Below are 14,242 nucleotides of genomic sequence, written 5' to 3'. Positions count from 1 at the left end.
TACACTTGCAGATGCAGCAATGTGTATAGATGGTTATAGGCAAGATTTATTAAAATAAACAAAATATCACTAAAGATCAGGGACCATGTTGTCATAGATGTAAGATCACAATATGGCCAATATACAACTTATGGTAACACATACAAGCAAATGAATCTGACACCTGAAGCCCCACCACATGAGAAATGGAGTTAGGTGCATTGCAATACATGTTTAAAGTATGGAAATATACAAGGTAATTGTCCATAATAGACACACAGAGAGTATGTAAACTACCTGGGCAATAATAATGGATTCAAAAAGAATCCTTATTATAATAGACATGTAGAAGACCCCACTTATGTTAACCCACATACTGTACTCAAACACAGATGCAGCCCACTGAACAGATGCAAATATGCATTGCACTGGTTAGTACACACACAGGACAGGTAGATGAACCAACCCATGTGCAGCCACATAAATTGGGATCTCTGCAAAAAACAGGCACAGAAAAGCATAGAGCATGTGATCAACTGCACAGTACAAAATACATTGTTAGCATTTCACACAACAGATGTCCTTACTGGAAGTCTTGTATAAACAGATTGAAGGTTAATGGTCCCTAAGGATCTGACTCCAATATGTATTCTCATATTTTATTCCTCAGGGAGATCCCATATAATGGCAAGAATATGCTTGACACTGGAGCAGAAATTTCAATCACCAATGTTTAACATGATTTCATTCAGACAGCCCTCAGTGTGTGATGATTGGATTTGATCTCCAACAAAGGTGGGTGAGAGCCCATAGAATTGACAAAGTTACTTTAGAAATCAGAAATGAACCTCACATTAAAAATCCCAATGTAGTTTTACTCTGGTTCTGATAACATCATTGGAACTGATGTAATAAAACAAAATGGGTGGATCTTAGATTTAGTAAATTACATATAGTGGAGAGGCCCGAGAAACTCAAAGGTCTGCATAATAAAGCAACATCACCTAGCACCACCCATACATGCAAATTATGACACTGCTAATATGGTAATACACAAATAGCCAGAAACCTCTCACAATAGAGACCTTGAATCAATTGTCTACCAATATCCAGAGCTATTTGCCGAAGGGAAAAATGACTGTGAAAAGATGGTTGATGTCCATGTGGACTTACAAGGACCAGATCCACCACCTCAACATCAATATTGTTTCCCCCCAGCAGCTATGGAGAGTCAAGAGGGGTGGTCAGAAAGGGAAATTCCAAGTTCCATAATGCTTTATGGCAAGTTAAAAAGACTCCATGGAGTCTCCCAACAGAGGTTTGGGAAATGGATTATGGAATTTAATGTATGTAAATTAACCATAACCCACAATGCCAAATAAGTTTTGTCTCAACTGCTGAACACTTCAGGAACAGAATTTGACTGTGGACAAATTCCATTCACTGACTCTACCCATTAACAGACCACACATCTAGATGAAAGTCATCTTTTTTTGATGGGTCCTGGTCACACACTGATGGGTCATGTGTGACAGGTTATGCTGTTTTGGATGAGACTACAGGACTTCAGAGTCTTGATAGACTCTCTGGCCCCAGTCAGCATAACATGCTGAATTGGAGGCAGTAATGGAAGCACAACTTCTTCATCTACAGGAACATGTACTCAATATAGCAACAGTATGGATATGTAGTTCATTCCCTTGCTCTGAACATGAATACATGGAGGAGGCATGGGTTTGTGGACAGCCAGAACTTACCCCTGGCACATGTTTCAGTGCTTAGGAAATTATGGGAATGGGGAATGATGCATCCTAATGAGTTAGCTGTCATTAAAATCCCTGAACATCAAAAAGCCAATGATCCCTTTGTAATGGGCAACAACTCTGCAGATGAAGTTGCTAAATTGGCTGTGGTAACTGGGACTTTCCATGACCCAGATGCCAAGATTTTAGCTTCTATCATTGTGACAATTGGTAACAAGACCATAGAGGAAGGTCTACCCTCATTTAAAGAGGAACAAGCAAAGGATCCCATCTTTATGCCTCATATTTCTACACCATATGACCCCTGGTCAATCAAATAGGGCATACTCTGTTATGCCAGTGATAGAGACTCAAAACTCCTTCCAGCCATTCCTCCACATCTTCAAGTAGAGCTGACAATACTCAACCATTAGCTTGTAGGACATCTTGGTGGGGCTAAACTGCTACTGTATCACTTTTAAAAGAGAAGTTATATTGGCCAGGAATGTCAAAAACTTTAGAAAATGTAACCCAACAATATCTTGTGTGTGCTCAAATAAATCCTTTAAACACCAGCCCTCAAACTGGTATTACAGATTATGTCTCCTGTAGAAGGGCCATGGGCTGCTTTACAAGTTAATTTCATAGGTACACTACCAGCCGGCAGTGCAATTTTCGGTATGCTTTGGAAGTTGTGGATGTTTTTCAAAATGGGTAACAGTCATACCAACAGTGATGACTCTGCTACCACAACAGCACATGTCCGATGGGGACACATTTTCTCATGCTGGGGTATTCCTAAGATCATTGAATCAGACTGGGGAAGGTCATGAAAGCACTTTGTGAACTTCTGGACATACAACAAAGATTCCATATACCTTATCATCCCAATCAGCTGGGATAGTGGAATGGATGAACTGAACGATTAAGTCTTGATTAGCAAAGTATTGTTGGAAAAAGTTTCTTCATGGGTCACAACTCTGCCAGCAATACTCATGGGTGTTTGGGCAACCGAAGCATCCACTACAGGGATCACTCCATTTGAACTCAATACAGGTTGCAAAATGCCACTTTGCTTTCCTAATGAACATCAACTGTCACATCCCATTAAAGATCCAATTGCCTGAGATGAGTTCCTACAACAGGTACAAGATAACTTGAATAAAATACTACCATATGTAACAATACAACTGCATAAACCCTATCTATGCAAAGAGGCACCCATGCTTTCTCAGGGTAACTTTGTTGTTGAATCCTTGGGATTCAAACTGGGATTGGCCATATCAAGTTATTGTAGTCATGGGTGATACTATGCTAAAAGAATAAAGACCATTGACAACTAGAAAAAACTCTTAAAAGAGGGTACATATTGATGAGGTAAAAACCACATGTGCCGTTTCCACTCTATACAGTTCACACATCTTATTGAAAAAAAAGAAAACCTCTTTTTTTGACCATTTTTTTTCTGTATAACTATTTGTAAATAAGATTTTGAAAGAAACTCATGAATTGACAGAATTGTGTTCAATATACTCATTTCTTTATTTTTTCTCTCTCCTACAGGCCAATGAGAGCAGTTTGCTTGATCAAAGTGCAAGACCAATTCTATTCTCCTTACCAATTGATACATAGATCATTGGGAAGGAGAAAAATGGGGATAGATATTTAAAGGCTACAGGTGGATAGGATGGAAGAGATGACCTCAGATTGGGAAGGATAAACATTTAAAAGCACTGATCTCACCTTTTTTCTTACTTAGATGCTGATGAGGCAAAGTTATAGACAGACAATATTTCTGGCAGATGACCCCATGGATTCTAAGATGATCATATGGAACATAGATCAGATGGATCAGGACAGAGATGACCCAATTCAGATGGTGCAAAGAGGACTATACCCCAGAAGTGCCCTCCACCTTATTTGTGAAGAAGACAATATCAAAGAAACAACTATAGGACTTTAGTTTCAAATGTTGAGCGACATTAGGAAAGGGCGTGCTGCTCACATAGGTAGATTTTTTGGCTTTGCAAAAATATGCATAAATACAAAAACCAAAGTTTTTTTTCATCTACATATGGCATAGGAGAGAAGCGCTGTTTCTCTATCCTTTTATAACTTCTTATTCTAAACTATAAAAGTACTGTCACGACAAGGGCTTCTTGGCATAGTGGTCGATGGGTAATACCTGTGAGGTCACTGTGGCAGGGGGTGTCTGGCGGTGGCGTTGGTGTGTGGTGAGGGGCATTGGCTGCGCGTTGTTCTGTGTGGGCACATTGGGCCTGATTCAGACCCACTCGCGAGCGGCTGTCCGCTCGCAAGTGGGTCGATGTTATGGACTGAGCATGCGCGCGACGGAGGGAGCTCCGTCGTGCGCATGTGCCAGACGCGACAAGCGAAGGAAAGTCAGGACAGAGATGACCATGCTGCCCATCCGGAGAAGCCTGGTCAGTGTCCTGAGGCCACCCATAAGGGGGGGTACTGTCATGACCAGGGTTTCTTGGCATGGTGGTCGACGGGTAATACCTGTGAGGTCATTGTGGTGGGGGGTGTCTGGTTGTGGTGCTTGTGCATGGTGAGGGGCATTGGCTGTATGTGCTTCTGTGCAGGCACATTGTCACTCGGCATGGGCGCCACCAACTTGCTTCCAGCCATGTGATTTAGTTGTTCAATCCTGGTGGGTCATGTGCTCTCTCCAGCCAGTCATGGAGTGGCACTTGGTATTTAGGAAGGTCCAGAGACTTCCTTCCTTGCCAGTGCAACGTGTTTCTCAGCAGCAGCTGAGAGAGAGTTCCTGAGCTTGTTACCTGTCTCCTTGGAAACGCTACCTAGCCTGTTACCATGCCTGCTCCAACTGCTGGACTTTCCCTGCACCCTCCACATACCTCCCCCCCTGCCTGAGTACCTGAGTCTGCTGTAACCCTGCAACTTGCCTCAACTTACACACTGCTAGACTCACTTCAGCCTGCAAATTCACTTCAGCCTGCAAATTCACTTCAGCCTACAATTCATTTCATTCCCACCACACCTGCATACTGCACTGTTCCTGACTGTCACTATCTGGACATTCTCCCATTTGCTTCAGTACAGTTCTCAAATGCACTTCAGTGCAATACCTGGACTATTTATTTTGCCATATCTACTAAGTCACCCATTAAAAGTTCCACATTTTCATTTAAATCTGCTTCTGTGTCTGCTCCTGTCACCACCCCGGGTCCACAACAAAACCGGAACATCACAGGTACATTGTCATAATTCACCTTCTTTGATCAGGTGTACATAAGCACACTAAAATGGTGACATATACATAATATACATATGTCAGTTTATCTGCTAAGAACAGGCAACTTCCATTAGGGGCACTGGTTACAGGATAATTCTATTATTCAAAATTTAAGGAGTAGCAGACATTTTGTATGGTTCTGACTGATACTTGTCATTTCCATATATCTATTCTTAACCTTTTGTGAATAGAAACCAATTTTGCTTGTTTTCATTTAACACATGAAATTACGTGGCCACACACTTGATCAGGATCAGCTTTTGTACAGAGATTACTTCCCCCACTTCCTATGAATCAAGTTACACCCAATATTGAGATAAGAAAATTAAGTGAATCTAAACACACACACACTTGTTTGGACTGTTTACTAAAGAGCTTCTAAGTCCTGTAAACTCCAAGGGCATAAGTATATTTTACTATTATATTACATTGCTTACATTGAACAGTTAGAATACACATATATATGTAAACTGCATTTTATATGTAAATTTTACATATATTTTTGTAGTTATTTGTAGCAGGTTTATGTATCTATTGTGTAATCCTATTTTGATATAGTAAAAAAATTATACAGAGGACTCTGTGGGTGTTTTATGTTATTTCATGTGAAAGTGGGGAAATATTTAAAGTAAAGAGTGAGTTGCTGTAGCATAAACCAAGAAACAGTATAAGGAAATAATGAGGATAACTGCCATTCTAATTTATAGAGCCATGCCACACTGTCAGTGCAGCCACCTGCATACAGCAATACAGCTGTCTCTGCATAGTTAAGAACCTACACAGCAGTACCAGGACCCAGACTTCTCAAAAACCTCCTAATCTATCAGCACTGTTATAGCCATTTCACACTGTCAAACTATCCTGGGTTATAACTGTGTCATCCCTGGGTCAAGGTGCAGTGTAAAAGTGCCACTAAAAAATATCCCAGGTCAAGCATCATGACATTTCAACCCAGGAATCAAGCTCGATTGAACACGGAAGTTACCCAGTTTGAAGTGCTGTGTGAACGGGCCCTACCTGGGTTATCCAACAGACTTATACCCCTTTTACACCAGAGCAAAAACCTGGGTTTTTGCTGGGTCTACCCAGGTCGCAGCTCAGTGTAAATGGGTCCCTGAAAAATAACCTGGGTCAAGTGACCCTGCAATCCAACCCAGGTAGCTACCAGGGTTGGACCCAGGATGGACCCGGGTAATGGTGCAGTGTAAACGGTGCAACCCGGGTTATCTGACCTGGATCATGCCTAAAATGAGCTGATTGGTGGCTGTGGAGCAGTCACCTCCCACTTTTAATGACCTCACAGGTTTAGCAGGGCAGACCTGAGTTCAGTGTGAACAGGGCTGACCTGGCAGTAACCCAGATGAAAGGTGCAGTGTAAATGGGTCTGACCTGGGTCTGACCAGGGTTGGAACCATGTCCAAAAACTGAGGTCTGGGTTTTTGGTGGAAAAGAGGTATTAGCAAATGTTTCTGGTTAGATATTCCTGTGTCTCCCTTGATGTCATCAGCTAGAGCCCAGGACACACATGCAGCACACTGCAGACAAAAACAGAGAAAGATTTATGGCAGTAAATAGGTTTAATACCACTACAACCATGTCAATTTGGAGTGATGAAGAGGTGAGGGAGTTGCTGGCCATAAGGGAAGAGGTGGAAATTAAAATACAGTTGACAGGCATAGTCAAAGATCCTGTAATTTACAAAAATATGGCAAAGATGCTGGAATCCAGCAGCTTACACAGGACACAGCAGCAGGTGGTCGACAAATTTAAGGCACTAGAGAAACATTTTATGAAGATTCATAACCACAATAGAAATAAAAGGGGAGCTGCCCATCTAGATTGGCAATACTATGACCTGTGTGGCAATGTTTTAGGAAACACAGTGCTATTCACACCTTTCAGTCGATCATCCAGACTGATTAAGCAGCACCTAATTTCTGCTGAGAAATGCATTAAGTTCCGCCCACTGCAAGTGATGTTTAACCTAAGAAACACTCTCTCCAGCATCCCCGCTCTGACCTTGGGACTTTTCACATTATGTGCTGCCTTGCCTCTGCTATTGGGAGTAGAAGTATCATCATGAGGTATGCGGTTACATTGCTCAAGCTAGCATATTCTGGCTAATGTCAGTATACTTAGTACCAGTCATCTGTGACAGATGGGGAAAGAGGAAGCAACACTATCGGCTCCTGATTTTTTTTGCTGTCTACAGCATTCATGGAATTGTAAGATGTTGAATTCAAGACCTGTGCTTGTTGGTTGGTATATTATTATTATTATCATTTATTTATATGGCGCCACAAATGTTCCGCAATGCCTTACAAAGAACATAAACAAGTTGTAGACAAGCGACTTACAGAACAATACAATACAGGACCAGGACAAGGATAATATATATTGCTACATTAGCGACCATAACACCTGGATAAGCAACAGAGAATAAGCAACCAAGTGTTAGGTGCCCTAGTGGTGAGTAAGAAGTAGATGAAACTAAAGTAGGGAGAAGCACAAGAGGGTAGAGGGCCCTGCTCATAAGAGCTTACATTCTAAAAGGGAGGGGAAGACAAACAGGTTAGACACAGATGGGTAGATGTGGAGGAAGGAGCATGTAGCAGGGAGTTAGAATGATAGCTGGAAGGCTTTGATGAAGTAGTGGGTCTTAAGAGCCCGCTTGAAGGATTGCAAAGAGGTAGAGAGTCTGATGGGGAGAGGGAGAGAGTTCCAGGATAGGATAATGGTAGCTGCTGGCACTATGGAGATAATCCCAGAGCTCCTACAGACAATGATAATATATACAGTATATATAGTTATAGTGCCTGAGCTAGTTTGCAATCAACATGTATATGTAGATCTAATACTAGGCACACAGGGATAATAGTTAGGTTGTTTTAATGGATCTATTACACACTATAACAAATCAATTGAGAAGTCACAATGCTCTCTAATTTGAGAAGTAATGTATGCAGGATATGGTACAGGGAATGGGTAGTAAATAAGTATATGGTCAAATAAACTGAAAAAATGGGGGGATAAAATAATAGTGTCCTTTAAATATAGGAAAAAGTGTAAATAATATATATTGCATATGGAATTAATGTCCTGGGGGAGTTGCTCTCTGGAGGGGCGGTATCCCGTGCCCTCCTGGTCCAAAAACTTACCGTTCTTCTTGCTGTCGATGTTAATCCTTGTGTGAAATGTTCTTTTAGGTACACAGTCTCTCCATCTCCGTTGGAGTGTGTGCCAAGTTACATACTCTCTATAGATCCCCTTGATTCACCAGACGTGGCGAGAACAACCGGGACCACAATCACAGTAGATCACATGGTCGCTGGCTATTGATCGCTGCAGCCGGCCGCTCTACTCACCGGGTGGTGGGGAGACTAGGTCCATACAGAGGCAGTTATGGTGTGTGCCATGTGCACACTTCCTGGATATTCTAGTTTGCCTTTCGCTTAATGAATTTGAGCAAATCCTTGCGAGATCTTGCGAGATCTCGGGGAACAGTTATTCTTGTTAGTGCTTACTCCGGTAATTGTTCCTTTGTCAGCGTGTGTTCCAGAGATGGATTGAATGTTGTCCAACGTGCTGCAGCCTTCCGGCCTTCCTCAGGTATGTGGATGATGAATGTGTCTTTATCAGATTTGTTGTAGTATGTACTAGATCCATTAAAACCACCTAACTATTATGCCTGTTTGCATAGTATTATTAGATCTACACACACGTATACCCCTTTTACACCGGAGCTAAAACCCGGGTTTTTGAAGGGTTAACCCGGGCAGCTCCCTTGTGTAAAAGGAGAGAGAGTTGGATCGCCAGGTCTAGCGACCCGGCAATCCAACCCAGGTAACTAGCACGGTTTAACACGGGCGTAGCCCGTGAAACTCTGCTGTGAGAACAGCGCAATCCGTGTCACAATGACATGGAGTGCGCTGCTAGCCGGCCGATTGGTCCGGCTTCAGTGGCGCTTGGAGATGACGTCATCTCCAAGCGACCACTTTCACTCCGCAAAAGCCGGGTCTATGCAGACCCGATTGCGGTGTGAGCGGCGCTGACTCGGGAATATCCCGAGTCGGTGCCAGCAAAATTCCGGGTCTGATCCGCAAACTAGTGCAGGTACTATCTCTATATATTAGCATTCATGGAATCTCTCTTATAAAGTGACCTGCAAAGTTAAGTACTTTTTCTAAAAACAGATGTGCACGGTTCATGTTTCCATGTTTGCAGGGACTAGCCTTATTAACACTGGCTGCTGTTATTTTCTAAAGAATGACTGCACGATTTTCTGGATGAGAGTGTTAGTATGCTGATAATTAGTGTCACATTGTTAGTAAACAGACTTGTGCTTTTGTTTTTGATATCTTTTAAACATTCAGGAAAACAGATACTACACTAACCAACTAACACCTGACTTGATTGGGAGATTAACATATGACCCTTTCCTGAGAGATTTCATGTGTGGTTTATCTGCAATAATTAGGAAGGTTAACATTGTATAACTCCATTGTTGTGCAATTTGGTTACTAGTCTATGTTATATGAATTATATGCTGTAATTTATAGACGTCTTATGCTCCATATATTCTGATGTTTTTTTATATATATGCATTTTTGCTCTGTTATCATGTTGAAACTATATTCTTTTTATTGATACTCTGAATTAATTAGTGATTAAGTACTATTTTGAATAAATTTTAAAATTGCTATTTTGAGACAGTGTTTTCAGGATGAAGTCTCAGCACTTCATCATTAGATAGCTGCAGCTCACAATAGCACCTAGTATAGATTGTGTGAGGATTATTAGCATCACCAGCGCCTGTTATTTTTATATATTTTTAGCAGCTGGGGAAAGCAGTCATGCCTGTGCCCCAGAAACCACGAGCAGTGTGCAATCCTCACAAACATAGTCCAGCCTCATTACTGTTACTACAGGATGACCAAGCAGACACAATTGAGCAAGATCCTGTGGACCATGATGACAGTGTTTCTGCGACCATCGAGGTGGTTGCTCAAACACTGGCTGGTGCCAGTGGGCTGCCCGAAAATACCCATACACCAGCTTTTTGCAGGAACAGGAAGTATTAAATTTAAATACAACACACTGGATGTATGAAGCTGAAAAGAAAGTGGATAGGTGTGATGGTGGAGAAGTTCTCCACTCTAAAGTCTTATATTTAAAATTACATTTTTACAAAGCAAAATTATATCTGTTGCAGAGTGTAGCTAGTGTGCCGGTGGGAGAAAGCCACAATCACATGTTTGCTGACACCACTGCTATTTTATATATGCTCATTGCTGATTCTAATTTTTTTCTTTTGTTTCTTCCCTCCATAGTGTATACGGTCCCGCCAAAGCAGAAGAGACCCAATAAAACTGAGCAGCCACCAGACTACTGTCCTTTTTGAAAAATTACAGGAAATGGATGCTGCATTGTCGGCACAGGAAGACGTTTGTCTAGACAGGTTTCTGCAAGCAGAAAGTGACATGCAAAATACATTTATATCACAGCTCATGTGTATTCTGGACCATATGAGTAGGGAAGCATATGAGTGCTTAATGGAATACCAGCAATTCCAGGTGATTCTTGAGCGAACGTTCAGTCACAGTCAAGGCCAGGCCACAGTAGCATAGTACTACCATAACAGCAGGGTCCACACTACCTGCTCCATGCTATGGGCCTGATTTAGTACAGATCGCAAATGTGATTGCATAGCTTTTACGGATGCAGTGTCACTGCAATCATATGCTAATCCTTTGCGATCTCTATGCCATGACAGCACAAAATAAGCACACCCTTCTTACCTTACGCCCAACCGTAATACTTAGCAAAACTGCAAAACCATCGGTAACATCAATTACCATAGCAGCATCATGCAGCTTGCACAAGCTCTGACTCAGAAATTGCTAACCTTCCAGTATGCAGGGAGAGCTCAGGCTGTGTATACCATCACAGTGGATAATTTATGCACACCCCTGCAATGGCGTTCAAAAGCACTGGCACATGTGCATTTCGATGACCACTCCCCCATTATCATCCCAAATTGTACTTTCGGTCAATCACTCTGTGATGGGTCTGCGTAGCCATTGCAATCGCAGTTCTGATTGCATTGGAAGGCTTGCGCACATGCACTGCGATGCAAACGCATGCACAGTATGCAACAATTGGCCGATGGCATGCATTATCACAGTTGCAATCCTTGCTGAATCAGGCCCTATGAACGTAGTCCACTTCTTGAAGTCCTTGAAAATCAAGAGTTTCCTGTTTACAAGAATTTACCATAACTCTGCATTTTGGTTTTGAAATATTTTACCTTATACCTATGTTATAGTTGGCCTTTCTGTAATATGTTGCTAAAAAATTTTGTTTTGCATACTGTATGTATGCAGATTTTCTATTTGTTCTCACATGTGCATTTCATGCTAGTAGGCAATTTATTTGCTACAAATATGCACTTTTGAATGTTTTACTTTTGTGCAGTATCTTTTGTATATGTTTACAATATTAAAATGTATTTGCAAGTCCCTTTTGAACAATATCACACACATGCTTTTAATGTGTTTTGAAGTACAACATTTTATACAGGTACACTGGTTGAACCTAAATAAAAAGGTTTATTTTTTCAACAAACACATTTTCCTTTGTTTATCTGAGCAGTGAGGGAAGGTTGACTGTTAGAACTGCCCAGATCTGTTCTGCACTATAACTATTCTCCCCTACATAGGCCATAGATTCATGCTCAGGGAAACCAAAATCTGACTCCCGCACAGTCCACTCTGGCATAAATTGCTCCTACCTAAGCTCACATATATTGTGAAATACACAACTTGCAGCTACAATGTCAGGCATGATCATGAGCTACACATAATTGTGATTCATCAGACAGCACCAGCTCAACCGTACATGTTACGGGAAAATCACCCAGAGCCGGAAAGGGTAGGCTGTTTCCACAATTACTGTATGTGTAGGCTGTTTTCCCAATTACTGGATCTCAACCCCATCAACAGTCAGTGCAGAATCTTCATTGAGTCTGATAGTGCACACATAGGGCCTGATTCCGACCCGGTCGCAAGCACTGAGCACTCACAACCGGGTTGATGGTGGCCCACAGCGCTTGCGCATGACAGAGCCAGCTCCATCGTGTGCATGCATGAGATTTGGCTAGCGACGGGTAATCCATCACTCTGGGTCTCACACCAAAGGGGATGAGCTGTTGATGTTGAGTGACAGCTCATCCCCTTTGGTGGGCGGGCCAGGGGGTGGCTGCCCAAATGGAGGTGTTCCCATGAGAACGCCTGCCATTTGGAGGCAGCCGAGATTTCAGCTCTGTTAGAGCCAAAATCTCTCTGGGGCTTGCGGCCATGAGACCCTACCACAAGGGTCTCATCGCAAGCCCGATGGTCGCGATGATCTTGACCATCACAACCATCATCATGGCCGCTCGCAATAGCTGTGGGTGGTCACCCACAGCTATGTGAGTGGCCAAGAGGCAAAAGCCCAGCCCTGATTCAGAGTGAGCGCTCTGTCAGAGCGAGCGGCTCTGAATCAGGCCCATAGTCTGGAGCACTTAATATTTGGGACACTTAAAATTGTTGATACATCAGGGCAGATACCGATAACATTTTTAATTGCCTATTAGAGCCTCAAACTATTTACATAGTTGTTTTAGCACATGACATAATTGTAATAGAAATGATTTAAGGTTAGAAGTCACAGCATGTACAATTGATAAATTTGTGGCGAAGTTTGAGCTGGACAGTGTATGTAATGTTAACCATAACACACAGTGCTGCCACAGCTGACAACTATAAATAAAAAATAAGTAGAACTGGGGATGTCCACAAACTGCCTGCTATTAGTTGAATTTTAGTTGAAACATTCTGCAAAATGAGTATAGTTTCTTGGGAAAAACCAGCCACCTTGCTTGTCCTCTGCTAGGCAGTACAGATCGGAATTGGCAAGGACTCTCAAGTCATGTGCTCATCTGTGCCAGCCAATAAATACATATTTGAAGTGAAAATTAATGTATATTACATTTTCAGGGGAAACATATTGGTACATATGCACACATTATAAAGCACAAACTGGTTAACAAATTATTACTAATACTTGTGGTCCACTATGGCCTGTAAGATAATGGAATACCAGCCTTTTCTGTTTTAAAAGTCTGCCAGGTTATCGTGAGGAGCAATGATATGGATTTGTGTACTCTCAATGGCACCTGCACACTATGGATACCCATGCCTCAGGAAACCATGGTTTGTGTCCTCTAAGCACTTTCCTTGTAGCAGGGAGATGAACCACTGGTTGAGAGAATCCAGCAATATTCACATCAACTGGTAGACTTTGTTGTACACTGTTGATATCCCAACTCCAAACTAGCAGGTGAGTATATGTTACTCTTCAGGAGTAGCATACCACCACAATTCAATGGCTAGCCTCCTACTTGGCACTATGGGTCTTTTGAAGTTGGTGGACTGCCTAGATGCTGGGTGCAGTAGGTCCAGTAGATGATAGTATGTCACACGCAACAGCCAAAAGTGAGCCATCCATTACAAATCCTGAAAAGCTTCCACAGTCAACATTAAAGCTTCTTTTGGTGCTAGCACTCTCTAGCCCACAATCTTTAGTACGACAATGTGTCCAGCTTCAGGATGGTTGTAATGGTAGACAGAGCCGTAACTAGACTTTTTGGTGCCCTGTGCCAGAAAGAGCATTGCTGCCCCCCTCATTTTTCAAAGGGACATAATGCACCCTCCTCCTGAAATAAGTGTACAGTATGCTGCACTGGATCAAAAGCTGCATCATTCTCTCACTGGCTGAAAGAAACAGCAGTAAAGCACAAAAACTCATGAACTCAGGGCTGCACACAGTTACTCCATTGGCCATGATTGCTGCAATGCTGAGAGCAGTTCCCACTGCTCCCCTTTGTTCCCTTTTTGTGATCTCATCTATGTGAGCTATAAAAAGTAAATTTTTAATCACAACCATAGGGTTTTACAGGGCTTACCTGGGTAACATGGTAAAACCGGGAATAACTCAGGTCGAAGGTGCAGTGTGAAAGGGGTCTGACCTGGGTCACAGCCGAGTTGGGCCTGAGTTCAAAATCCCAGGTTGGAGCTGGGCATGCGATGTGAATGCTGTATTATCTTAAATTATAAAATGACATCTTCATACAAAACAAGGTCCCAAAACAGTAGTTCCAGAAAGTCCTCATCTGGCAGTAACACCATAATTGCCTGCACAA

Source organism: Taudactylus pleione, unplaced genomic scaffold (assembly GCF_031769625.1).
Source record: "Taudactylus pleione unplaced genomic scaffold, aTauple2 ptg000083l, whole genome shotgun sequence".
NCBI classification, from domain to species: Eukaryota; Metazoa; Chordata; class Amphibia; order Anura; family Myobatrachidae; genus Taudactylus; species Taudactylus pleione.
Note: the sequence above shows the minus strand (reverse complement) of the source record.